The sequence below is a fragment of the Coregonus lavaretus genome (genome assembly GCF_964263955.1).
Source record: "Coregonus lavaretus genome assembly, chromosome: 17".
Taxonomy (NCBI): domain Eukaryota; kingdom Metazoa; phylum Chordata; class Actinopteri; order Salmoniformes; family Salmonidae; genus Coregonus; species Coregonus lavaretus.
Window position 1 is genome coordinate 6,757,428 of NC_140004.1, and position 25,817 is coordinate 6,783,244.

Here is a 25,817-nt window from a genome sequence, read left to right on the forward strand (position 1 = left end):
TTAGCTTCCCTATATTTATTCTGTGTTAATTATGCTCAATGAATAATGTATTGGAATTCATATTTCAGAAAATCACAAATAATTTGAATCTAAAGTGGAAGAACCTGAGAGCAGTGCATGATAAGATGGGTTTCCGTGGAGCATAAAACTGTGCATTTAGGGAGATCAAGCGAGATATCTGAGCAGAATTACTGAATTATGGGCGTTTTCGGTTCATCTTTTATAATTGAGCATGAATCAGCATAGCTTTGAATCAGAGGAGAAAAACAAACCAATGTGTGCATGTGGAATCCCTAATCATCCCAGGCTGCATCCCACAGAGGAACTAGGGTGAAAAACATGAAATGTGCATTCTGTCAAAGATAACATCATTTGAATCTCTTTCACATGCCAACAAAAAGGTCACTTCAATTCATGGCTTAAGGATCAAAGGATTCATTCACATCTCATGAATATATATTCATGACTGGCATCAGGCAATGTTTTACACACAACATGGCAACCATGACATAGTTTGAAACCATAACCACAAATGATCCAGAAGTCTGCTCTTGATTTGGCTCAATGTCAATAACACCATGACCGTACAGTAACTGTCTTACTAGATCCATGCACACCAATCCCCTGTATATATGAGAGAGAGAGAGAGAGAGAGAGAGAGAGAGAGAGAGAGAGAGAGAGAGAGAGAGAGAGAGATTTCCTGAGCTGCATTTACAATACACAGGAGCCCATATATCATCCTGATTTGTCTGTTCTGAGTGCACTATTTACCAGGGTTGGGGTCAATTCTGAATTTCCGAATTTTATTAAATTCAACCCATGAATTTGAATTGGCCACACACCACAGGAAGCAGAATTTGAATTGAAGGAAGGATAATTTAATTAAAAGCAATTCAACTGATACATGAAAAGGATCTGCCACTTATTAATGCAAAGATTATACATACCATTTCAAATATTAGTTTGATTATAACTCAGATTGTCATGAGATGTTAGATTGCTCCCTTTGATATTGCAGTGTTTGATCTGCAGTTAAACATTAAGGGGATTATAAATTATTACAGACAACCCACAACATTTTCTTATAATATTTATTAGAGTATTGGTAACCATACAAAATGTCTAAATAAACCTGTGTATAGTGATGTGTAGAATAAATAAGCTATTTGAATTTCATGCAATTAAAATCTACAAATTCAATTCCCTGTGGGGTGGCAAATTCTAATCCAAAAATGTAATTGGAATTAAAGAGCAATTTACAACTCAATTAAGAATTGAACCCAAGCCTGCTATACAGAATGTGATACATGTGGGCCAAAACTCAAAGGCTTCTCGCTCTCTCTTATGTTCTCAAGACTCTCGCCTGACTCTATCTAATGTTACTGTACATCATCCCAGACATTATATTATTATGCATTGCAACACATTACAACATATCACAATGCATTACATGCACAAACACAGCACACAAACATGCCTCACTATGGCGCGTGGTGCACATGAGCCCACATCTCCACAACATCTGTCATGAAGCCCAGAGATTGCTCCCGAGCCGGTCTTCAGTCCTATTCAACTGTCTCTGACAGACTTTCCCCAGGGATTCATAGAGGTTTTCACTGTAGACATCTGTTTGGAGGAGCAGGCAGGTCAGGCCTGGGTCCCTGACTTATAGGGAGCCAAAGCCATGTCTTGCTGTTAATCTTTCTGTGCTCTTATAGAACAAGAGTTACATGATATGGAGTAAGCAGCCAGCTCTTGGGGTTCTGAAAACAACATAAAAAGGGTTGGCTCTCTGAGGCAGTATGTTAGTTGAACAGCTATGGTCCTAATTTAAAGTCTTGGTACAAGGGCACTTTACCTTGATGTCATGTAGGTAATTATACACATTGGCTTACATCGTTTTCTATGAAAATCAGAGATACCTCCTTCAAAACCAGAACTGTACAGATGCTTCACCCCTTTGTTTAATGGAGTGTTCATGTCTGTTTCGGGGGGATCAGTATGTTCCTATGGTACATATAAATGGGGGTATAAATAACCTCTCTTTTATAATTACAATAATGGCAAACAGCCTTATGCATGAAGGGACTCTAAAGGAATGGGAGGCTGTGGCTGCTTCAGGGTGAAGGAGTGACAAATTGCATTGTGAGGCTCGATTACCCTCCAAGCAGAGCACAGCGTAGAGGTAATCTCATTCTGGCCAACCAGTCGAGTCTGCCACCAAAACAAAGGCACGCTTGAAGGGGAAGCTGTATTTACGGTCATAGGTAGCAGTCAAAAGTGCCCCAAAGTGAATTAAAGGAAGAGATAAGCTTGTTAGAGCCAGGCATCCCCCCAAAATCCACCTCCCAACACAATTAACCCTGGCACACCGGGGGCTTTGTAGTCTTTGCGGCAACCTCTGGATCCTCGTGACGGAGAGCCACAAAAAAAACATCCCAGCATTACTTTATTTCTCTTGCTCCTTCTCCATGGGTGAGTGGAAGTCGATACAAGCTACACCTCTCAGTCTCACCCCCCCTCCTCCCTCACCCCATCCCCTGTCCTCCTCCATCACCGTCTGTTTCCCACAACAGTGGAAAACATTCACAAAATGTGGCATAATTAATGAATCCCTCACCCCAGCCCCTGCATGCCGCTTCAAGGCGACACATGCATGTGTTTCTCACAGACAAAGAGGGAAATATAATATAAAGAGAAAAGAGGAGAGAGAAACCCCCTCATCTACTCATTGAGATGAGAGTTGGCGTGTAACGCCCATGTCCACATTTGAAGTGGTGGTGTTGTCAGAGGGATGAAAAGAGTGTGAGGCTGCTGAATAGGAATACAATTAGCCCCTCTACTACTCCACACTGTATACATCCATAGCACCCAGCTAGCAGCTAGCTCCAGCTGTGCTAATTTAATTGTCTGTGTTGAAGACTCATTTAATATACACTGCTCATATAACCAATTTCTAGCCTGCGGGAAGTGTGTGTGTGTGTGTGTGTGTGTGTGTGTGTGTGTGTGTGTGTGTGTGAGCCGGGGTAGTGTACTGTAAGTACAGCTCAAACAGGCAATAGGACTCGACAGGATGATATCACGGCCCATCAACCCCACGATGGGGCCGCCATCATTAAAGCTTAAAGCAGAGGTGTGAGAAGGAATAGGTCAATTCCCATGGTTTTCCCTAACTTGGCATCTGTGCTCAGAAAACTGGATATAAATGTCTCTTATTGTATCTTAGCAGTGGGCCCTGTATTTGAATACAACATCACGTTATCGAGACATGCAAGCACAATTATGAAGGGAGAAAAAATAAATCCAATATGTCAACTGTTTGAGGCGCTACAGATCCAGACCCTCGCATCACACAGAAGAGACTCCAAGCAGGTTCTAGAATACCACCTCAATGGATGTAACAGGTCAAACCACATGCTCTGGGAAAGCCTTTTGAAGAGGTTGTCGTGTCGAGCCTTAAGCATGTTGATCGGATAATCACAGTCTTGACTCTAACTCCAGGCAGCACTCAGGCCGGCCCAACTGGGAGACACCGCATGGGAATATAAGAGTGAAACACCTAACACACACGCACATGCATGCACACACACACATACACACACACACACACACACACACACACACACAATCCCAACTCCTTTCATGACTACCGTTTCCACTTGAGGTGGCGGGATGTCAAATCACATAAGGCGTCTGCTGAGTACTGACATTGCAAAAGGTGGGTTCTGTCCAGTAAGAAGTGTGGACACCTCCGTTGCCTTGGGGCCTAACTCACATCGGAGATACGGTCACGAACTAAAGTCTCTGTACTGGCTGTATCGGCATGAGCCCCTGCCGGGATGTGCTAAGTGCCAGACACGGAAACACAGAACCTCCTGCTCGCTCTGATATCGACCAGTGTGAATTGCTTTTAAATGTGCCACGTCGCCTTGCCCTCCTAGAGCAAAGGTCCAATGACAGTTGCAGTTGTGGCGTGTACTGAATCCACTTTAGGAAAAAAATAACGTCAAGTGTTGAGTGGAAAAACGTGTCTATGTTTAGAAAATTGTGAAGAAATATTGTTGACAGCTTCACCTGCTGGTAAGACTGGTCCAAAGTGAGCTAATAAAAAAGTGTGCATCTTCAAACCAGAGTGGCAGTCTTTAGCATTACAGTAACAGTGAATCCATCCCTCTTGCGTCATCATCCCCTTCATTTGAGGACGACAACTGATTAAATATTTTATGAATCAAATCTTTTTTGTGTGTGTTAAAAATAGTTAAATAAAATACCTATCACATTACACATTTTGACAGAATGCATTTGAAAGTTCACACACACACAGTAAAACTTTTGTAAAACTTAATACAATTATTTAAATTGATAGGAGTGGAAAGAAAGGTGCATGTGCATTGATAAGCACATCAAAGACGGCATTAACAATACGTAATAAAAGAAAGACGGCACGTCTAACATGCCATAGCCTGCTGAATTTGCAAGATAGCTTTTATTTTATGTTGATTTCGGCTAAAATGACAATTTGGCACTGACTCGCCCATGGATTGATGGTTCAGCATTTTCTCAATGAATAGTTTGACTAGCCATGTGTGACATGCATGCACCGTTACAAGCCTGCTTGACTTAGCGGCAGCTGCATGATCAATATCCACCTTCGTAGTATGGATGACGCCTGAGCTGGAATGTGAAGCTGACTGAAGCTGACTAGCTTTATAAAATCCTGAGTAGATCTAGCTTCCATCGTAGTATACCCCTCTGGTGCTGCCAATTAGGGTGATTGTCAGTCAGTGTCCAAGCTGGCAAGCCATGAGACTGCTGGGCTGGTTTGCAGGACATGAGGCCTTTCGTTGTTTTTTTTAGGTTTTAGTTTTGACATGCCTTTGGTATTTTTCCTTTTTGTACATATTTCATGTTTCTTCACCATCTGAACAAATAATAATCCGCTTGGACTGGCCATCCAAGAGGTCAAGTGGAAGCGGGACCAGAACTCGTAAATTGCTGTCTCCTGGGCGGTCAACCAACACAGTCCTCAAACGCTGATTTCTCACATAAAGTTGAAGTCGGAAGTTTACATACACCTTAGCCATATACATTTAAACTCAGTTTTTCACAATTCCTGACATTTAATCCTAGTAAAAATTCCCTGTTTTAGGTCAGTGAGGATCACCACTTTATTTTAAGAATGTGAAATGTCAGAATAATATTAGAGAGAATGATTTATTCCAGCTTTTATTTTTTTCATCACATTCTCAGTGGGTCAGAAGTTTCAATGCACTCAATTAGTATTTGGTAGCATTGCCTTTAAATTGATTAACTTAGCCCATTCCTCCTGACAGAGCTGGTGTAACTGAGTCAGATTTGTAGGCCTCCTTGCTCGCACACGCTTTTTCAGTTCTGCCCACAGATTTTCTATAGGATTGAGGTCAGGGCTTTGTGATGGCCACTCCAATACCTTGACTTTGTTGTCCTTAAGCCATTTTGCCACAACTTTGGAAGTATGCTTGGGGTCATTGTCCATTTGGAAGACCCATTTGCGACCAAGCTTTAACTTCCTGACTGATGTCTTGAGATTTTGCTTCAATATATCCACATCAATTTCCTTCCTCATGATTCCATCTATTTTGTGAAGTGCACCAGTCCCTCCTGCAGCAAAGCACCCCACAGCATGATGGTGCCACCCCCGTGCTTCACGGTTGGGATGGTGTTCTTCGGCTTGCAAGCAACCCCCTTTTTCCTCCAAACATAACGACGGTCATTATGGCCAAAGAGTTATATATATATTTTTTTTAAACAGTAGTCTGGCTTTTTTATGGCGGTTTTGGAGTAGTGGCTTCTTCTTTGCTGAGCGGCCTTTCAAGTTATGTTGATATAGGACTTGTTTTACAGTGGATATAGACATTTTTGTACCGGTTTCCTCCAGCATCTTCACAAGGTCCTTTGCTGTTGTTCTGGGATTGATTTGCATGGTGTTTATACTTGCATACTATTGTTTGTACAGATGAACGTGGTACCTTCAGGCGTTTGGAAATTGCTCCCAAGGATGAACCAGACTTGTGGAGGTCTACAATTATTTTTCTGAGGTCTTGGCTGATTTCTTTTGAATCTCCCATGATGTCAAGCAAAGAGGCACTGAGTTTGAAGGTAGGTCTTGAAATACATCCACAGGTACACTTCCAATTGACTCAAATTATGTTAATTTGCCTATCAGAAGCTTCTAAAGTCATGACATCATTTTCTGGAATTTCCCAAGCTGTTTAAAGGCACAGTCAATTTCGTGTATTTAAACTTCTGACCCACTGGAATTGTGATACAGTGAATTATAAGTGAAATAATCTGTCTGTAAACAATTGTTGAAAAAATTACTTGTGTCATGCACAAAGTTGATGTCCTAACCGACTTGCCAAAACTATAGTTTGTTAACAAGAAATTTGTGGAGTGCTAAACTTAGCACCTCCATGCTAAAACATGGAGGTGTGAAACTGTTGAGTGCCTGTGAGGAGAGACTACTGTAAGAGTGAAATCTGCTCTCTGAATTTGACATTGCACACACAGTTGAAAAAACTTCACAGCTTTTCATTTAGTGGGAGCCTTTTTTCCCCATACATAATTTAAACCAGCAGGCCCAAGTGAACTGCATAAGAAGAAGACTTAAGCATAAAATTCACCTGGGTGCCAAAAAGACAGAGATTATATATTATATATTACAAAGAGATTATAAAAACACAATTAAGGTGGACAATCAATTTCCCCAAAAAAAGCTTAGTCAAATCCAGTTAATAGAAAACGTTACATCTCGTAACATTAAACATCCTTCTGGATTACAAATTCCATACTATGTATCTAGCGATGGGGTGGAAATAGGTTCTGCTTGTCTGGTTAACTCAAATGGTGGAAGAAAACGGGCAGAGAATCAACCATGCTGACAGATCATTTAAAAGTTATGACAGCATGGAGGGCCTCCATTGGCTCAGTGTGTCGTGTCCGATATCTGTTGGAGAGGAGAGAGGGACTCTGATCTACATGTGACAATCCATGGGGTGCATCCCAATAATACCTCCTTTCTCCTGAAGTGTGCACTCGTTCACTCTTCACCACAAATTTAAAAGCATTGGATTGGTGCAGGAATGGGTTAAAAGGAAGTTGACCTATATCGATCATTTCCTTTCAAATCCATGAAGGGAAGTGAACAAGTGCACACTTCGGGAGAAAAGAGAGATTATTGGGACATAGGCATGGTCTTACCAGAGCAGAGAGGACGCTGGGAATTACATCCACTGTGATTCCCATGAACAGCATTCACGTTGGATTTGGCGAGTGACAGGGTTAACACTTTCAGATCAGGTGCATAGTTTGTCTGTGTTCTGTTTTCTTCTAGTATACTTGGTGATGTTAAAAATACCTGCATTCCCTGCAGTCTCAGCAGCAGCACTTTCTCATGATGTTTATAAAAGCAGTCATTCCACATTTTCTCACATCTTTTAAATTGGCAGGTAGCCGAGTGGTCACCAAAAGGTTGCTGGACCCAAGTTAAACAATTTAAAGGCAATGCTACCAAATACTAATTGAGTGTATGTAAACTTCTGACCCACTTGGAATGTGATGAAATAAATAAAAGCTGAAATAAATAATTCACTCTACTATTATTCTGACATTTCACATTCTTAAAATAAAGTGGTGATCCTAACTGACCTAAGACAGGGAATTTTTACTAGGATTAAATGTCAGGAATTGTGAAAAACTGAGTTTAAATGTATTTCGCTAAGGTGTATATAAACTTCCCACTTCAACTGTATATATTAGTACCAGTCAAAAGTTTGGGGACACCTACTAATTCATTTATTTGTACTATTTTCTACATTGTAGAAAAATAGTAAAGACATCAGAACTATGAAATAACACATATGGAATCATGTCGTAACCACAAAATATATTTTATATTTGAGATTCTTCAAATAGGCACCCTTTGCCTAGTTGACAGCTTTTTACACTCTTGGCATTCTCTCAACCAGCTTCACCTAGAATGCTTTTTCAACAGTCTTGAAGGAGTTCCCACATATGCTGAGCACTTGTTGGCTGCTTTTCCTTCAATCTGCCGTCCGACTCATCCCAAACCATCTCAATTGGGTTGAGGTCGGGGGATTTTGGAGGCCAGGTCATCTGATGCAGCACTTCATCACTCTCCTTCTTGGTCAAATAGTCCTTACACAGCCTGGAGGTTTGTTGGGTCATTGTCCTGTTAAAAAACAAATGACAGTCCCACTAAGCCCAAAGCAGATGGTATGGCGTGTCGCTGCAGAACGCTTTGGTAGCCATGCTGGTTAAGATTGCCTTGAATTCTAAATAAATCATAGACAGTGACAGACGCACCCCCACCACATTACACCTCCTCCTCCAAGCTTTATGGTGGGAACTACACATGCGGAGGTCATCCGTTCACCCACACCGCGTCTCACAAAGACACGGCGGTTGGAACCAAAAATCTCCAATTTGGACTCCAGACCAAAGGACAAATTTCCACCTGTCTAATGTCCATTGCTCGTGTTTCTTGGCCCAAGCAGGTCTCTTCTTATTATTGGTGTCCTTTAGTAGTGGCTTCTTTGCAGGAATTTGACCATGAAGGCTTGATTCACACGGTCCCCTCTGAACAGTTGATGTTGAGATGTGTCTGTGACTTGAACACTGTGAAGCGAGTGTTGGGCTGCAATTTCTGAGGCTGGTAACTGAGGCTTGGTAAAAACTCAACTCGTCGTGTTTGGAGGACAAAGAATGCTGAGTTGCATCCAAAGAACACCATACCTACTGTGAAGCATGGGGGTGGAAACATCATGCTTTGGGGCTGTTTTTCTGCAAAGGGACCAGGACGACTGATCCGAGTAAAGGAAAGAATGAATGGGGCCATGTATCGTGAGATTTTGAGTGAAAACCTCCTTCCATCAGCAAGGGCATTGAAGATGAAACGTGGCTGGGTCTTTCAGCATGACAATGATCCCAAACACAGCGCCCGGGCAACGAAAGAGTGGCTTCGTAAGAAGCATTTCAAGGTCCTGGAGTGGCCTAGCCAGTCTCCAGATCTCAACCCCATAGAAAATCTTTGGAGGGAGTTGAAAGTCCGTGTTGCCCAGCGACAGCCCCAAAACATCACTGCTCTAGAGGAGATCTGCATGGAGGAATGGGCCAAAATACCAGCAGTAGTGTGTGAAAACCTTGTGAAGACTTACAGAAAACGTTTGACCTGTGTCATTGCCAACAAAGGGTATATAACAAAGTATTGAGAAACTTTTGTTATTGACCAAATACTTATATTCCACCATAATTTGCAAATAAATTCATTAAAAATCCTACAATGTGATTTTCTGGATTTTTGTTTCTCATTTTGTCTGTCATAGTTGACGTGTACCTATGATGAAAATTACAGGCCTCTCATCTTTTTAAGTGGGAGAACTTGCACAATTGGTGGCTGACTAAATACTTTTTTCCCCCACTGTATGTGTATATACAGTGTGTGTATATATATATAGCAAGCCTGCACACACACACACACACACACACATGCATGCACCATTGGCATGTATTCTTGGTTGCCAAGGGAAGCCAGGCTTCCCCCCAAAGTTTACCAAGAAAAAATCCTACATAAAATAATGTATCTTTCATCTCTTTGTGTTTCATAATTGTCCTTCAATTCGCAAGAGGCTGAATGTTTCTCACCGGAGAAAGTATCCGAGCGAGCGAAACAGCACCCCTCTTTCTCTGTATGTGTAACTCATCTGAGGCTGTTTGGTCAAAAAGAGTGATATTGTTGCCGCCCGTAGCATTGAATGAAAGGGAAGCCAGTGAGCATTTGGCATCCCTTGATAAAACATAAAAAATTATAATAATAATAGCCAATCAGCATTGAGCTAAACTGAGTGAAAAATAGAAGTGTCAAGGGAAGCCAGTTTGGATTTGGCTTCACACCAATCACATTACGCAAAACGTCATTTACAACAAAAAAAAGGAATTGTTGCATCTCGTTGTGTCGTTGTCATGCTGTGGCTGGCTAGCTAGCTAGCAAGCTAAAATCTTCCCTTTCCTAAATTAGCCATGGATGGAGATAGGGATTTGGATTTCTGGTTTTACTTAATTTTCCGTCCTGGCCAATGATTATAATGGCGATTCTGATCCAACCATAAATTCATACATTGTGAAGAGGATGTCATAGGCATTTCTCTACAAGTAGGGTGAGTCTACATGCTTTTTCTACTTGCACACACACGCACACAGAAATCAGTTCCATGGACAGCTACATCAGATTTAGCTGACGTTGATTGGAATAAATAGTTTTGGGTATATTTTAGTTGTCACTTTATTAGACTAAGCATAGGTGTGGCTCAGTTGGTAGAGCATGGCACTTTCAACGCCGGGGTTGTGGGTTCGATTTCCGGGACCAGTACGAATGATAATGTCTGTACTCACTACTGTAAGTCACTTTGTATGAGTGTGTCTGCTAAATGACTAAAATGTGATTTGATGATGTTGAAGCTGGAATAGTGGAGGCTGCTCCCGTTTTCTTTTCCATTTGCTGTAACTCTCTGTGGTTCTAAATTAATGGTTGTTAATTAGTCTGAAAGTGTCGGAAACATTAACTTGCTTGACAATATTGTAGGCCATGTAACTGTTTGCTCCATGCGGTCCTCTGTGGTCCTCTGTAGCTCAGCTGGTAGAGCACGGCGCTTGTAACGCCAAGGTAGTGGGTTCGATCCCCGGGACCACCCATACACAAAAAAAAAAAAATGTATGCACGCATGACTGTAAGTCGCTTTGGATAAAAGCGTCTGCTAAATGGCATATTATATTATATAATATGCTTTGTGGATTTCACCGGACAGATGTTACTCTCCGGTTTTGTGATAAAAAGGTGTGGTTGAATTGATTCTGCCACTGTGTCTTCTTATTGTCTCGGACTTAGGCCTATATATATATATATATATCACGGTGGCAAGGCATATGAACTAACAGTTTATAGAGCAAACAATGCAATTACCACCACACATAGTTTTCCTGGCTTGGCTTCCCTAGTGATTTTACCCATGCACCGCTACTTGCATGCATACATGCACCCATGCACACACAAATGGCATCTGTGAGATGATTACCTAATTATGAAAAAGGTCTGTTCACAAACACAAACTGTGAACACCACTCATATGTCCTATTAGTCAATAATCTGTTTTCTTTCGGGTTGCTCTCTTGCTTACAATGGCCCAAATTAATCATAGTACCTGTGTCATCATATATGTGACTGACAAGGTGCTCCATCTACTTATGTAGGTTCAATAAGAATCTCTGATAAAAATAAATTTAAAATAAAGCAATGTGATGAGCACATAGATACAGTCTTTATTGGAGTGGGAGTTTGGTTTAGACATGTTGAAACAGCCAGATACACATGCAGAACACATCAGACCCAATCTGGGCAGCACTGATTTGAGTCGAGGCTCCTTCAATCTCTACATTCCTCCATATCCCTCAGATTAAGGCTAGCTCTGCTGGAAACTCATGAATCAATAATTCAGAGATTAAACACAGATTCAAGCACCCAGTATCAGCGAAGAGAGAAAAGAGACAGTGGGATGTGGCCGACATGTGCTAGAAGATAAGATAGAAGAGGTGTAGCATTATCCAGGTTCAAAGGAGGGCTGTTTATTTAAAGATGTAATGGGGACACTACAAAGCACCCAATTGAAACAGGGAGACAGATGGATCTAGTGTCCCCACAGTAATTTCATTTGGAGGTTAATTGAATTAGCATGCTAGCTGTGGGGAAATTGAATAAAATAGAGCAAAGTAATTGCCATATCGGACTGGATTAAAATGAGGCTCTGCCGATAATGCTTTAGGTATTCATGGGGCCTCATTTATCAACATTGCGTAGAAACTATTCTAAAATCCTACTTACGAACAACATTTTGAATGTTCGTACCCATAGAAAAGGTGTGATTTATCAAACAATCCTATGAGCGTCATACGCACACAGGTAGGAGATAATCATTGATAAATACCAATTGTTCTCAGCCAAGGGTGCTAATGCATGACCTTGGCTATTTGCATTTTGAAATACCCCTATTTAACCATATATGGTCAAAATATTTAAAGCCTGTGGGGAATATACAACACCGTACCATGAAATACAACGGCGTAACCCAAAAAAAAAGCAAAGAAATCAAAACTTTACAAGACTGAAATAGAGCTGCTAGCGTAAAAAAAGTGTCAAAAAAGGTTTTATTTGGCAGGCTCAGTTGTGGCTTGACCAGTAAAAATTTAAACATAGCTACAAAGACAGGACCATTAAGACAATTCAAGTTGCTTTAGCAATGGCAAATACCCTTCAAATGAGTAGGCAGCACTCACCAATAAGCCATCCATCCTCAACAGCTCCCTCCTGTAGGCGTATAGGCCGACATTGCTGTTCTGCAGAATGAACGAGTCATGTGTTCCACCTGCCCACATGCCACCACATTCAGCGGCATCTTTTGTGCATCACATAACCTATCACCTGCACATTAAGAGTGGAAGCCTTTTCTGTTCATATAGATTAACTTGTTTTGGGATGGTGCATTTATATAGATGTGGGTGCAAACATATGCACATGCATGCACATACACATTTCATTTTTGCCACCTTCATCAAATATCACAGCTGTGGCTAAATGGTTGTGTGCTTCTCTCCGATTTGCATTGGGAACCACCTGGAGGCTGTCTCTGTAACACTCTGTTTCTTCAATTAGTTCAGCAAGGCAACTTGGCCGCAGGTGCTGTTCCTATTGATCCCCTTATGCGTGTGTAGTAATAAGACAAACAATAACACACACACACACACTGTGCCATGCTGAGTCAGTAAAGAGAATGATTGCCCTGGACACTGAATTAAAGAAAACACGTGCTGTGTATAACCTCTATAACACCTGTCTATGACTGGTCTGCCTTGTTCCATTTATTCTGCAATAGCAAGCTACAATGAATCCATCTACCTAGTGAGGGTCATATAAACTATTAATTATGCATGCTTCAGATTAGTATTTCCTTTACTTATTTTTCTCCCTATGGATGTCTTTTTTTTGTTTTTTTGTTGGTAGATCAGCTTAATATTGCAGATAGATTGTAACTTCCATCAATGTAATTGTCTGCATCACTTCCATGGAGCAGTCTTTGCAGCACTCCCGCCCTCTGTGGGGGGTAAAGATGTCCTTGAACGCCACTAGATGGGATCCTTCTTAGCTGCTCTGGCATGGTGATATGCCATCATTGCACTGACTTTATTGGGTTTCAATATGTCCATTGTCCTGTAGCTGTAGCCCCCACTCTTAATGACATCAACAATGTTAGCTACATATAGACGTATGAGATACCAAACCAGTCTCAGGGATGGCTAACTTTGGAGATCTCTTCAATCTCCACTGAGTTGGGTAGATCTGCTTTTAGTTTTTTCTCACCTTACAAATGGAATAAGCTCCAATGCATTTTAAAATGGGAGGAATTGGTGACTCTAGGGCATTTCAGACGTCTTTTAAGGGACCTTTTTACTAAAGAATGTGCCTGTTTATGATTGTGTTTTGCTTTTCATCTATTGTTGTGTATAATAACGTGCATTTTATTGTGTATATGGATGTGTAGTTTAATGTTTATTGTATTTTGATGTGTATTGTTGTGCTAAACAGGGCTCATCTGGAAAAGAGAACTTGGTCTCAGCATTGACTCCCTGTCAAAATAAAGGTTAAATAAAAAAACGAAATGCCGGGCAGCATCGCAAATAAAGAATGCATTTAAAGTGATTTCGAATGTTGAATGCTCATGGTTCCTGAGTCTGCGGGGACGAAACGCCATCATTAATACTTTGGACTAGATCAATAGGGAAGGCTGGTGCTAGCAATAGTAAGGCTGCAGGGGACTCTGCTGACTGCCTTAGAATACATGACCAGATGCCTACAGTGGTCCCATGGTGGGCTCATCCTGAAGGACACTGAGGACAGATAACCCTTCAACGTTCCCAATGACTTGTTGTATTCCAGTTTTTCCCCCATGTATGTCATAATCAAAACCCCAGTGTCTCTTTCTCCCAGACAATCAAAATCCCTCTTAAATCCTTTCATAGCAGATTGCCTTTTTCCTCTCTCAGAGCTTTTCACTCCTTAGGAGAGAGACATGCTTCCTCTCTGAGCTGTGTACTGCATAAACACTACAGTGTCAACAGGGAAAACACTTGTGAGTGCCAACGGGGAGGCAATAGAACAGTTATCCAGTTTAGATAGAAACAAACATCCAGCTAATTCTATTGACATTGAGACATTGAGTTTGTTGTCAGAGCAGTATTGCACCAATTCTATTAGGGAAGCAGTGCCTTGCAGAAGCTGAGTAATCATAAAACCCCTTTTTGATTACCGCAAATTCACGCGAAGAGGAACGGAGCGGGAAATCGATCTAGCATTACTTCTAATTAATGTCCTCTTCTTCACAAGCCTACCTTGGTGTTTGTCAGTGTCCCTGACGTGTTAGGGACCATTGCAGCAGATTAATTATCAGGATCATGCATTTAAAAAGAGCTAGCCTACTGTAAACACTATCTGCAAAAGTTTAGGTTCAATTCAGAATATTCTAGACTAGAGGAAGCAGAATACTAGGAAGTAGACTTGAATTGTATGAAATTCCAAAGGATATGACAGCCTACCTTTAATGTTGGCTAGTGTTCCTTCCAACATCTCACTTTCATGTGTGAAATACATGCCACGCCATGTATTTTTCCCCCATTAGCCACTCAGCTCACTTTTACTTGAATGAGTTCCAAAAACACTGTTGCCCTTAAGAGTCAAAGTCACCGTAATCTTCCGCAATTTTGGTAAATAACAGAAAATACATGGCAATCTAGTGTAATTCTGGAAATGTATACTCGAATAACTTTTTAAAAATGTATTAATATATAGTAAAACATTGACAACAAATACATATTGAACCTAGTAAAATAGATAAGTGTGTAAAAAGAAAAAAATGATATTTCATGCTGAAATCCTCATAATAAAGACCAAGGGTATTCACTAAGTTGGTTTATATTTAGGATAACGGTTTACATCTTATTTAATTATTTCATATATTTTACATGTGATAAGGGCACAGAGAGGGCCAGAGATAATTACAGAAACCTGTGATAATCTGAAGTACCCAAAAGAGCCACTAGATGTGAAAAATTACATAAAATCCTTGGAAGTTACCAAAATTCTGGTAGTTTACTGGTGAACTTAAAAAGTTTACAGTAATATACCCTCCCTTTACAACCCTAGTTTGGATACAACATGCTTCTTTCCTGTCATTAACATGTTTTCATATTATAAATAGCCTGCAGCTTCCAAACTCAACTCATCTGCATAAAATAATCTCATTCAATTTACATCATCTCCTAAAGTTGAATACTTTCCCGAAAATCTAACATTTTTCCTTCCCGAGAAATTTGCAAGCACCTACCGGGTATTCCTGTAAGAACTGGAAATGCCATTTAAAATAATATAATACCAGAAAAATATAAAACGTATCATTATAGCACTGTAAATGTATAAATATACAAAGGAAATGGGTTCTTGTTGTATTTGCTGCAATTTAAATCAACTCAAGGTTCTCTTAAAGTCACCACACTATTTCATTGATGTAGCCTAGCTTTAATATAGGCCTATGAAGCACTATTGGCACACTGGTAAAATGCATTTCGATTGAGCCTACCTTTGACTGGAAGATGTCAGCCAGCTTGTTAAGTCCTTTTCTCTCCCCTTGCATCTGGCTGTCAGGGGAATTTGGAAACCTTGTCACGGCTTTTACTTAAATGATAACCCGCTTTTTGTGGCATATCTGATACTGCGCTAAATACACAGATAAGCAAAAGCGGGAGAGTCGGAACCATGGATAGCGCCGCGATTGATAAATTCCCCCCTTAATCTGACTAGTCAGGCCCGTGCTCTTGCATGCAACTCTGTAGGAAGATAAAAAATAATAATAATAACGCTTTTCGGTAAGAAGAAGCATTTGCTCCATTCCCTGCCTCGGTGTAAATTAGCCTACAAACGCTGCACTGTTCATTTACAATTGATATTGTCACCCATCTGACTATTGTCAATATAATATTGTCTTTAGGCTACATCTATTATAATGTGTGTGAAATTAGTTTCAATATAGTTTAGGTGCAGTTAGTGCCGTAGTTTATATTTTGGAGCCTCTGCCAGTGCCACACAGCTAAAGTTAGGAGATTTGTGAATGTGAAATGGCGATTGCCCAACTGCGTCGAGAAGTTGCATGTAGCCTATACGTATTAGTCATCAATATATTTAAAGAAGTCATGCAAGTAAATTATGTTTTCTATAGGGGACTTTATGTTGAGTAATAGGCTGCTAGCGTTGTGATGACTGGTCTAATGTATGAATGAAGCCAAATAGTTGGTATGTTCATTTCCTGCAGCTATTCGTACGTGCATATTTTGTATTTTTACTGCAAAGAAATTGTATATTATTGGTCCCGGTTCTCATCTCTCCGAAAATGGGAAGGAGCTTGGTTGGGAAATCTCAGTATCCAACCCTATTACGTGCATTACATATTGTGAGCCAAGCATTACATTGCAACTTGACTTAGTCCTTCTAACCCCACCATTCACTCTACAGTTGTCTTCCTTCAGTCTATTTAAAGGAAATGTTTACCCCAAATCCAGAAACACCGTAGTGATGCAATACATTAAAACTAGTTCAGTAGAGTTTGCCCTCTCCCCCTCTCTCTCTCTCTCTCTCTCTCCGTGCAGTGCTGTACTGAAACAGCTGCAAAAAAGGGTAACGTGACTTGTGATGTTGCTGGATCCAGGCCTCGCTCTGCTTCATTGTCAGTGAATTCATGATTCATAAATCCACGAAGTGTGGACAAATGTTGTTGTTTTATTAAAAACGTAAGGCCGGTGGGAAAGTTGATCAATTATAAATCGCAGGTAAAGTTAGTTACGCAAAGTGGAAAAAGAGATGGCAACAAGAGCAAGCTGGTGTTCGGTCCCTGGCTGCACTTCACACAATAAATCAAGGGAAGAAGCTAAAAATGTCACTGTTTTCCGATACAATATACGGAGAGAGGCCGAAGATGGTTAGTAGCAATTTGAAATACACTGAACAAAAATCTAAAACGCAACATGCAACAATTTGAAATATTCTACTGAGTTACAGTTCATATAAGGAAATATGTCAATTGAAATAAATTCATTAGGCCTAATCTATTGATTTCACATGACTGGGAATACAGATATGCATCTGTTCGTCACAGATACCTTAAAAAAAAAAAGTAGGGGCATGCATCAGAAAAGCAGTCCGTATCTGGTGTGACCGCCATTTGCCTCATGCAGCGCAACACATCTCCGTCGCATAGAGTTGATCAGGCTGTTGATTGTAGCCTGTGGAATGTTATCCCACTCCTCTTCAATGGCTGTGCGAAGTTGCTGGATATTGGCAGGAACTGGAACATGCTGTCGTACACGTCGATCCAGAGCATCCCAAACGTGCTCAATGGGTGACATGTCTGGTGAGTATGTAGGCCATGGGACATTTTCAGCTTCCAGGAATTGTGTACAGATCCTTGCGACATGGGGCCGAGCATTATCATGCTGAAACATGAGGTGATGACGGCGGATGAATGACACGACAATGGGCGTCAGGATCTCACCACAGTATCTCTGTGCATTCAAATTGCCATCAATAAAATGCCATTGTGTTCGTTGTCCGTAGCTTATGCCTGCCCACACCATAACTCCACCGCCACCATGGGGCACTCTGGTCACAACGTTGACATCAGCAAACCGCTCGCCCACACAACTGCCATCTGCCCGGTACAGTTGAAACTGGGATTCATCCGTGAAGAGCACACTTCTCCAGCATGCCAGTGGCCATTGAAGGTGAGCATTTGCCCATTGACGACACAGAACTGCAGTCAGGTCAAGACCCTGGTGAGGAAGACGAACACACCGATGAGCTTCCCTGAGACTGTTTCTGAGAGTTTGTGCAGAAACTCTTCGGTTGTGCAAACCCACAGTTTCATCAGCTGTCCGGGTGGCTGGTCTCAGACGATCCCGCAGTAGAAGAAGTCGGATGTGGAGGTCTTGGGCTGGCAGGGTTACACGAGGTCAGTGGTTGTGAGGCCGGTTGGACATACTGCCAAATTCTCTAAAACGACGTTGGATGCAGCTTATGGTAGAGAAATTAACAATTCTATTCTCTGGCAACAGCTCTGGTGGACATTCATGCTGTCAGCATGCCAATTGCACGATCCTTCAAATCTTGAGACATCTGTGGCATTGTGTTGTGTGACAAATCTGCACATTCTAGAGTGGCCTTTTATTGTCCCCAGCACAAGGTGCAACTGGGTAATGCTCATCCTGTTTAATCAACTTCTTGATATGCCACACCTATCAGGTGGATGGATTATCTTGGCAAAGAAGAAATGCTCACTAACAGGGTTGTAAATACATTTGTGCTAAACATTTTAGAGAAATAAGCTTTTTGTGCGTATGGGACATTTCTGGTATCTTTTATTTCAGCTCATGAAACATGGGACCAACACTTAACATGTTGGGTTTATATTTTTGTTCAGTGTAGTTAAGACGATGTAAATACTCAAGCAGGCAACATTGCATCACTGCTTGTGTGTAGCAAGCACTTCAGCGACGATGCATATGAACGAGATATGCAATCTGAAATCATGGGGACAGAAACCCGAAGGATACTAAAAAGATACAGCTGTTGCTATTGTATTTTCATGGACCGGAGCTGGCGCAGTGCCAAAATACAAAGCCTGATTCTTGACGTTCAAGGTGTTTTTATAGCGTTATCTACATATCATGTAGAATTATACTGTAGGTGCTATACAGGTTAGCATATGTAAGCTATGAGCTATGTATTTATGATGTCGGGGGGGGATAGCCATTGTGTCACCTTATGTAGCAGAATAGAATATCCCAAAATCATTGTGATAAATAAACATAGGCTATATTAGTGTTTTGGGATAACGGTCCCGGTCATAGAGGTTTATGATAAGCAGTCATTCAATAAAGTAACATTTAGCCTTTGGTGTAAAGTACTACAGTAGAAATACTTTAAAGTACTATGTTTTTGGGGGTATCTGTACTTTACTATTTATATTTTAGACTTTTACTCCACTACATTCCTAAAGAAAATAATGCACTTTTTACTCCATACATTTTCTATGACACCCGAAAGTACTGATTACATTTTGAATGCTTAGCAGGACAGGAAAATGGTTCAATTCACACACTTATCAAGAGAACATCCATAGTCATCCCTACTGTATTTGTTCTGGCGGACTCACTAAACACAACTGCTTCATTTGTAAATTATGTTTGAGTATTGCTGTGTGCCCTTGGCTATCTGTAAATAAAAACAAATTTAAAAGAATTTGTGCCGTCTGGGTCGCTTAATATAAGGAATGTTAAAATGATGTATTCTTTTACTTTTGATACTTAAGTATATTTAAAACCATATACTTTCACTCAAGTAGTATTTTACTGGGTGACTTTCACTTTTACTTGAGCCATTTTCTATTAAGGCATCTTTTCTTTTTTTTTTTTTTTCTTTTTTTAGGGGGTAGATCAGCTTTAATATTTCAGATATATTGTAACTTCCATCAATGTAATTGTCTGCATCACTTCCAATCCCCCATATGTTATTTTTCCCCTCGCAAATATATACATACATACATACATACATACATACATACATACATACATACAATTGAAGTCGGAAGATTACATACACCTTAACCAAATACATTTAAACTCAGTTTTTCACAATTCCTGACATTTAATCCTAGTAAAAAGTATCTGTCTTAGGTCAGTTGGGATCACCACTATTTTAAGAATATGAAATGTCAGAATAATAGTAGAGATAATTATTTATTTCAGCTTTTAATTCTTTCATCACATTCCCAGTGGGTCAGAAGTTTACATACACTCAATTAGTATTTGGTAGCATTGCCTTTAAATTGTTTAACTTGGGTCAAATGTTTTGAGTAGCCTTCCACAAGCTTTCCACAATAGGTTGGGTGAATTTTGAGGTCAGGGCTTTGTGGTGGCCACTCCAATACCTTGACTTTGTTGTCCTTAAGCCATTTTGCCACAACTTTGGAAGTATGCTTGGGGTCATTGTCCATTTGGAAGACCCATTTGCGACCAAGCTTTAACTTCCAGACTGATGTCTTGAGATGTTGCTTCAATATATCCAAAATAATTTTCCTTCCTCATGATGCCATCTATTTTGTTAAGTGCACCAGTCCCTCCTGCAGCAAAGCACCCCCACAGCATGATGCTGCCACCCCCGTGCTTCACGGTTGGGATGGTGTTCTTCGGCTTGCACGTCACCCCATTTTTCCTCCAAACACAACGATGGTCATTATGGCCAAACAGTTCTAATTTTGTTTCATCAGACCAGAGAACATTTCTCCAAAAAGTAAGATCTTTGTCCCCATGTGCAGTTGCAAACCATAGTCTGGCTTTTTTATGGCGGATTTGGAGTAGTGGCTTCTTCCTTGCTGAGCGGCCATTCAGGTTATGACGATATAGGGACTAGTTTTACTGTGGATATAGATACTTTTGTACCTATTTCCTCCAGCATCTTCACAAGGTCCTTTGCTGCTGTTCTGGGATTTATTTGCACTTTTCGCACCAAAGTACATTCATCTCTAGGAGACAGAGCGCGTCTCCTTCCTGAACGGTATAACGGCTGCGTGGTCCCATGGTGTTTATACTCGCGTACTATTGTTTGTACAGATGACCGTGGTACCTTCAGGTGTTTGGAAATTGCTCTCAAGGATGAACCAGACTTGTGGAGGTCTACAATGTTTTTACTGAGGTCTTGGATGACTTTTTGATTTTCCCATGATGTCAAGCAAAGATGCACTGACTTTGAAGGTAGGCCATGAAATACATCCACAGGTACACCTCCAATTGACTCAGATTATGTCAATTAGCCTATCAGAAGCTTCTAAACCATGATATCATTTTTCAAGCTGTTTAAAGGCACAGTGAACGTAGTGTATGTAAACTTCTGACCCACTGTAATTGTGATACAGTGTATTATAAGTGAAATAATCTATCTGTAACCAATTGTTGGAAAAATTACTTGTGTCATGCACAAAGTAGATGTCCTAACCGACTTGCCAAAACTATAGTTTGTTAACAAGAAATTCGTGGAGTGGTGGAAAAACAAGTTTTAATGACTCCAACCTAAGTGTATGTAAACTTCCGACATCAACTGTATATACACACACACACAAACATACATCCATACACACACACACACACACACACCCTTTTTTAAATTATATTTCCCTTCATTACTTTCCAACCCCACCACCCCTTCCCTAATTGGAGTAAACTAGTGAACAACAACGCTTAGGCCTCTACTTCCAGCCCATACATACTATATACATTTTATGGACACAGTCAAATTCTACAATAATTATATTTGGTTTGTTTTTACTCCTGAACTTCCTCCGATGATTTTCATGATGTCCATCTGGTTTGCTTCTATATGCCATATTTTTCTAACTGTGCTCTTTCACAAAAGCTCTCAACCTATAACCTATATATTAGTATGGACACAGTATGCTTTACATTAGTTATTTTGTTGTTATTAGTTGTTGTTATTAGTCCCATCCTTCAGCTCCATTCAACACCTCCCATCTATCTCTTAACACCATCCATATTGGATTTCGATTTGCCCTATATTTTTCAACTGTACTGTGATGTTTTTCCAAAAGTTCTGAACCTTTCTATTCTCATTGTTTCTACAGATCGTAAATTGAATATAAACATTTTCGCTAAAAGTATTATATTATTGATCGATTGACTATGACTTTTCAGATCACCCAGTAGTGCTATCTGCAGGGTTAGCTCCAGGTAAATATTGCAACAAGCTACAAAAGGACAGTATCAAAACAAATGATATAATGATTCTGTCTCTTCGCAGCAAAATCTGCCGAGCTGGGAAGATTGTATCCCCCATATAAATAACTTTCTATTGGTAGCAATAATTTTATATAATAATTTAAATAGAACAATTCTAAGTTTGTCTGTCATTTCTGGAGGATTAAATTGAAATTGCAACCAGCTTTCTATGGCTTGATTTAGAAATAGTGATATTTGGGAGATTATTTCCTTTTCAAATAGAGACAAAAATAGAGCTTTTTGGTCTAAACTCCACTCGCCGTGTTTGGAGGAAGAAGAAGGATGAGCACAACCCCAAGAACAGCATCCCAACCGTGAAGCATGGAGGTGGAAACTTTTCTGCAAAGGATGCTTTTCTGCAAAGGGGACAGGACGACTGCACCGTATTGAGGGGAGGATGGATGGGGCCATGTATCGCAAGATCTTGGCCAACAACCTCCTTCCCTCAGTAAGAGCATTGAAGATGGGTCGTGGCTGGGTCTTCCAGCATGACAACGACCCGAAACACACAGCCAGGGCAACTAAGGAGTGGCTCCGTAAGAAGCATCTCAAGGTCCTGGAGTGGCCTAGCCAGTCTCCAGACCTGAACCCAATAGAACATCTTTGGAGGGAGCTGAAAGTCAGTATTGCCCAGCGACAGCCCCAAAACCTGAAGGATCTGGAGAAGGTCTGTATGGAGGAGTGGGCCAATATCCCTGCTGCAGTGTGTGCAAACCTGGTCAAGACCTACAGGAAACGTATGATCTCTGTAATTGCAAACAAAGGTTTCTGTACCAAATATTAAGTTCTGCTTTTCTGATGTATCAAATACTTATGTCATGCAATGAAATGCAAATTAATTACTTAAAAATCAGACCTTTGTAAGTAGGAAAACCTGCAAAATTGGCAGTGTATCAAATCTCCCCACTCTATTTCCTTTGTTAGTGTGGACTCTTTTGACCTACATTGCTTTTGTTTGAGATGAGTACTGAATTGATGGCCTCTAAAAGGCACATTTAAAGGTGTCCCATACAATAAGGGGATTTGCTGTACCTATGTTATGTCGGAAAAAATCAATTATGAATTCCTCTGTCCTAGTTAAAAACAAGATATCATCCAATAGGCTTTGATTACATTTCCAATATCCCCGCCCACGTGGAAATTCAGTAAGAGTAATGTACAGTGGGGGAAAAAAAGTATTTAGTCAGCCACCAATTGTGCAAGTTCTCCCACTTAAAAATATGAGAGAGGCCTGTAATTTTCATCATAGGTACACGTCAACTATGACAGACAAAATGAACATTGTAGGATTTTTAATGAATTTATTTGCAAATTATGGTGGAAAATAAGTATTTGGTCAATAACAAAAGTTTCTCAATACTTTGTTATATACCCTTTGTTGGCAATGACACAAGTCAAACGTTTTCTGTAAGTCTTCACAAGGTTTTCACACACTGTTGCTGGTATTTTGGCCCATTCCTCCATGCAGATCTCCTCCAGAGCAGTGATGTTTTGGGGCTGTCACTGGGCAACACAGACTTTCCACTCCCTCCAAAGATTTTCTATGGGGTTGAGATCTGGAGACTGGCTAGGCCACTCCAGGACCTTGAAATGCTTCTTACGAAGCCACTCCTTCGTTGCCTGGGCGGTGTGTTTGGGATCATTGTCATGCTGAAAGACCCAGCCACGTTTCATCTTCAATGCCCTTGCTGATGGAAGGAGGTTTCACTCAAAATCTCACGATACATGGCCCCATTCATTCTTTCCTTTACACGGATCAGTCGTCCTGGTCCCTTTGCAGAAAAACAGCCCCAAAGCATGAAGTTTCCACCCCCATGCTTCACAGTAGGTATGGTGTTCTTTGGATGCAACTCAGCATTCTTTGTCCTCCAAACACAATGAGTTGAGTTTTTACCAAAAAGTTATATTTTGGTTTCATCTGACCATATGACATTCTCCCAAACTTCAGACGGGCCTGGACATGTACTGGCTTAAGCAGGGGGACATGTCTGGCAATGCAGGATTTGAGTCCCTGGCGGAGTAGTGTGTTACTGATGGTAGGCTTTGTTACTTTGGTCCCAGCTCTCTGCAGGTCATTCACTAGGTCCCCCCGTGTGGTTCTGGGATTTTTGCTCACCGTTCTTGTGATCATTTTGACCCCACGGGGTGAGATCTTGCGTGGAGCCCCAGATCGAGGGAGAATATCAGTGGTCTTGTATGTCTTCCATTTCCTAATAATTGCTCCCACAGTTGATTTCTTCAAACCAAGCTGCTTACCTATTGCAGATTCAGTCTTCCCAGCCTGGTGCAGGTCTACAATTTTGTTTCTGGTGTCCTTTGACTGCTCTTTGGTCTTGACCATAGTGGAGTTTGGAGTGTGACTGTTTGAGGTTGTGGACAGGTGTCTTTTATACTGATAACAAGTTCAAACAGGTGCCATTAATACAGGTAACGAGTGGAGGACAGAGGAGCCTCTTAAATAAGAAGTTACAGGTCTGTGAGAGCCAGAAATCTTGCTTGTTTGTAGGTGACCAAATACTTATTTTCCACCATAATTTGCAAATAAATTCATAAAAAATCCTACAATGTGATTTTCTGGATTTTTCTTCTCAATTTGTCTGTCATAGTTGACGTGTACCTATGATGAAAATGACAGGCCTCTCTCATCTTTTTAAGTGGGAGAACATGCACAATTGGTGGCTGACTAAATACTTTTTCGCCCCACTGTATATCTCACTAGATCAGGATATTTAAGCCTCCATATATCTACTAGTTCTAATGTATCCATGACATTCACAATTTCCTTAAGAGCACGAGGGTGATTGTTTGTAGTGTGATTTCCTTTACGGTCCATTGAGCTATTTAAAACGGTATTATAATCTCCCACCATAATAATAATAATAATAATAATAATAATAATAATAATAATAATAATAATAATAATAAGCCATTTAGCAGACGCTTTTATCCAAAGCGACTTACAGTCATGTGTGCATACATTTTTTGTGTATGGGTGGTCCCGGGGATCTAACCGACTACCCTGGCGTTACAAGCGCCGTGCTCTACGAGCTGAGCTACAAAGGACCACAATAATAATAGAGTCTTCAATTGCTTGCAGAGTTGACAATTTATTATATATATTGTTAAAGAAGTGTGGATCATCATTATTTGGTCCGTAAAGGTTAATGAGCCATATCTGTTTATGGTCCAATAACATATTTAAAATAATCCATCTACCTTGCATATCTGTTTGGACAATTTGCACATTCGGATCGAAATTACTGTTAATTAATATCATCACCCCTTTTGAGTTTCTTTGCCCATGGGAGAAGGTTATTCAATTATTAAACAGCACACAGTGCCACCCACAAAACAGAAGCAGGTCAACCGCCAAAAGCATTTCCAATGCGCTCTCCTCAATATATATATATATATATATATATATATAGCTATTTAAAAATATATATGCATTCAAATATCTTGCATATCTTATTTTCCATCATTATGGATTAATATGTGTAATAATGTCGGCAGTTCATGCATAGGATTTTAACCTATAACCCGGATAGCCATTGTTTTACATTACATTTTTGACAAGCAATTATTATTTTAGCAAACAATTATTGTGGTTCATCCTATATTCTCCCTAACATCCTTACCCCCTTGCAACAGATGTGGGATAATCATACACGCACATACTCTAACACACTCAACCACTTTCCTCCACAATCAACCATAAGATCAGATGCTCAATGGTTGTTACATCCCAGAGCCCAACTCAAGAAAGGACCTGATTTACGAATACATATACAGTTACAGCTGTTTGAGAAAGCATGCAAGAT

General features: G+C 40.4%; 1 protein-coding gene across 3 annotated transcripts in view; it reads right to left on the minus strand.

Moving 5' to 3' along the window:
• edil3a (EGF-like repeats and discoidin I-like domains 3a) overlaps positions 1–25,817 on the minus strand; it is a 306,460-nt gene that overhangs the window by 13,696 nt on the left and 266,947 nt on the right. The window lies entirely within an intron of this gene.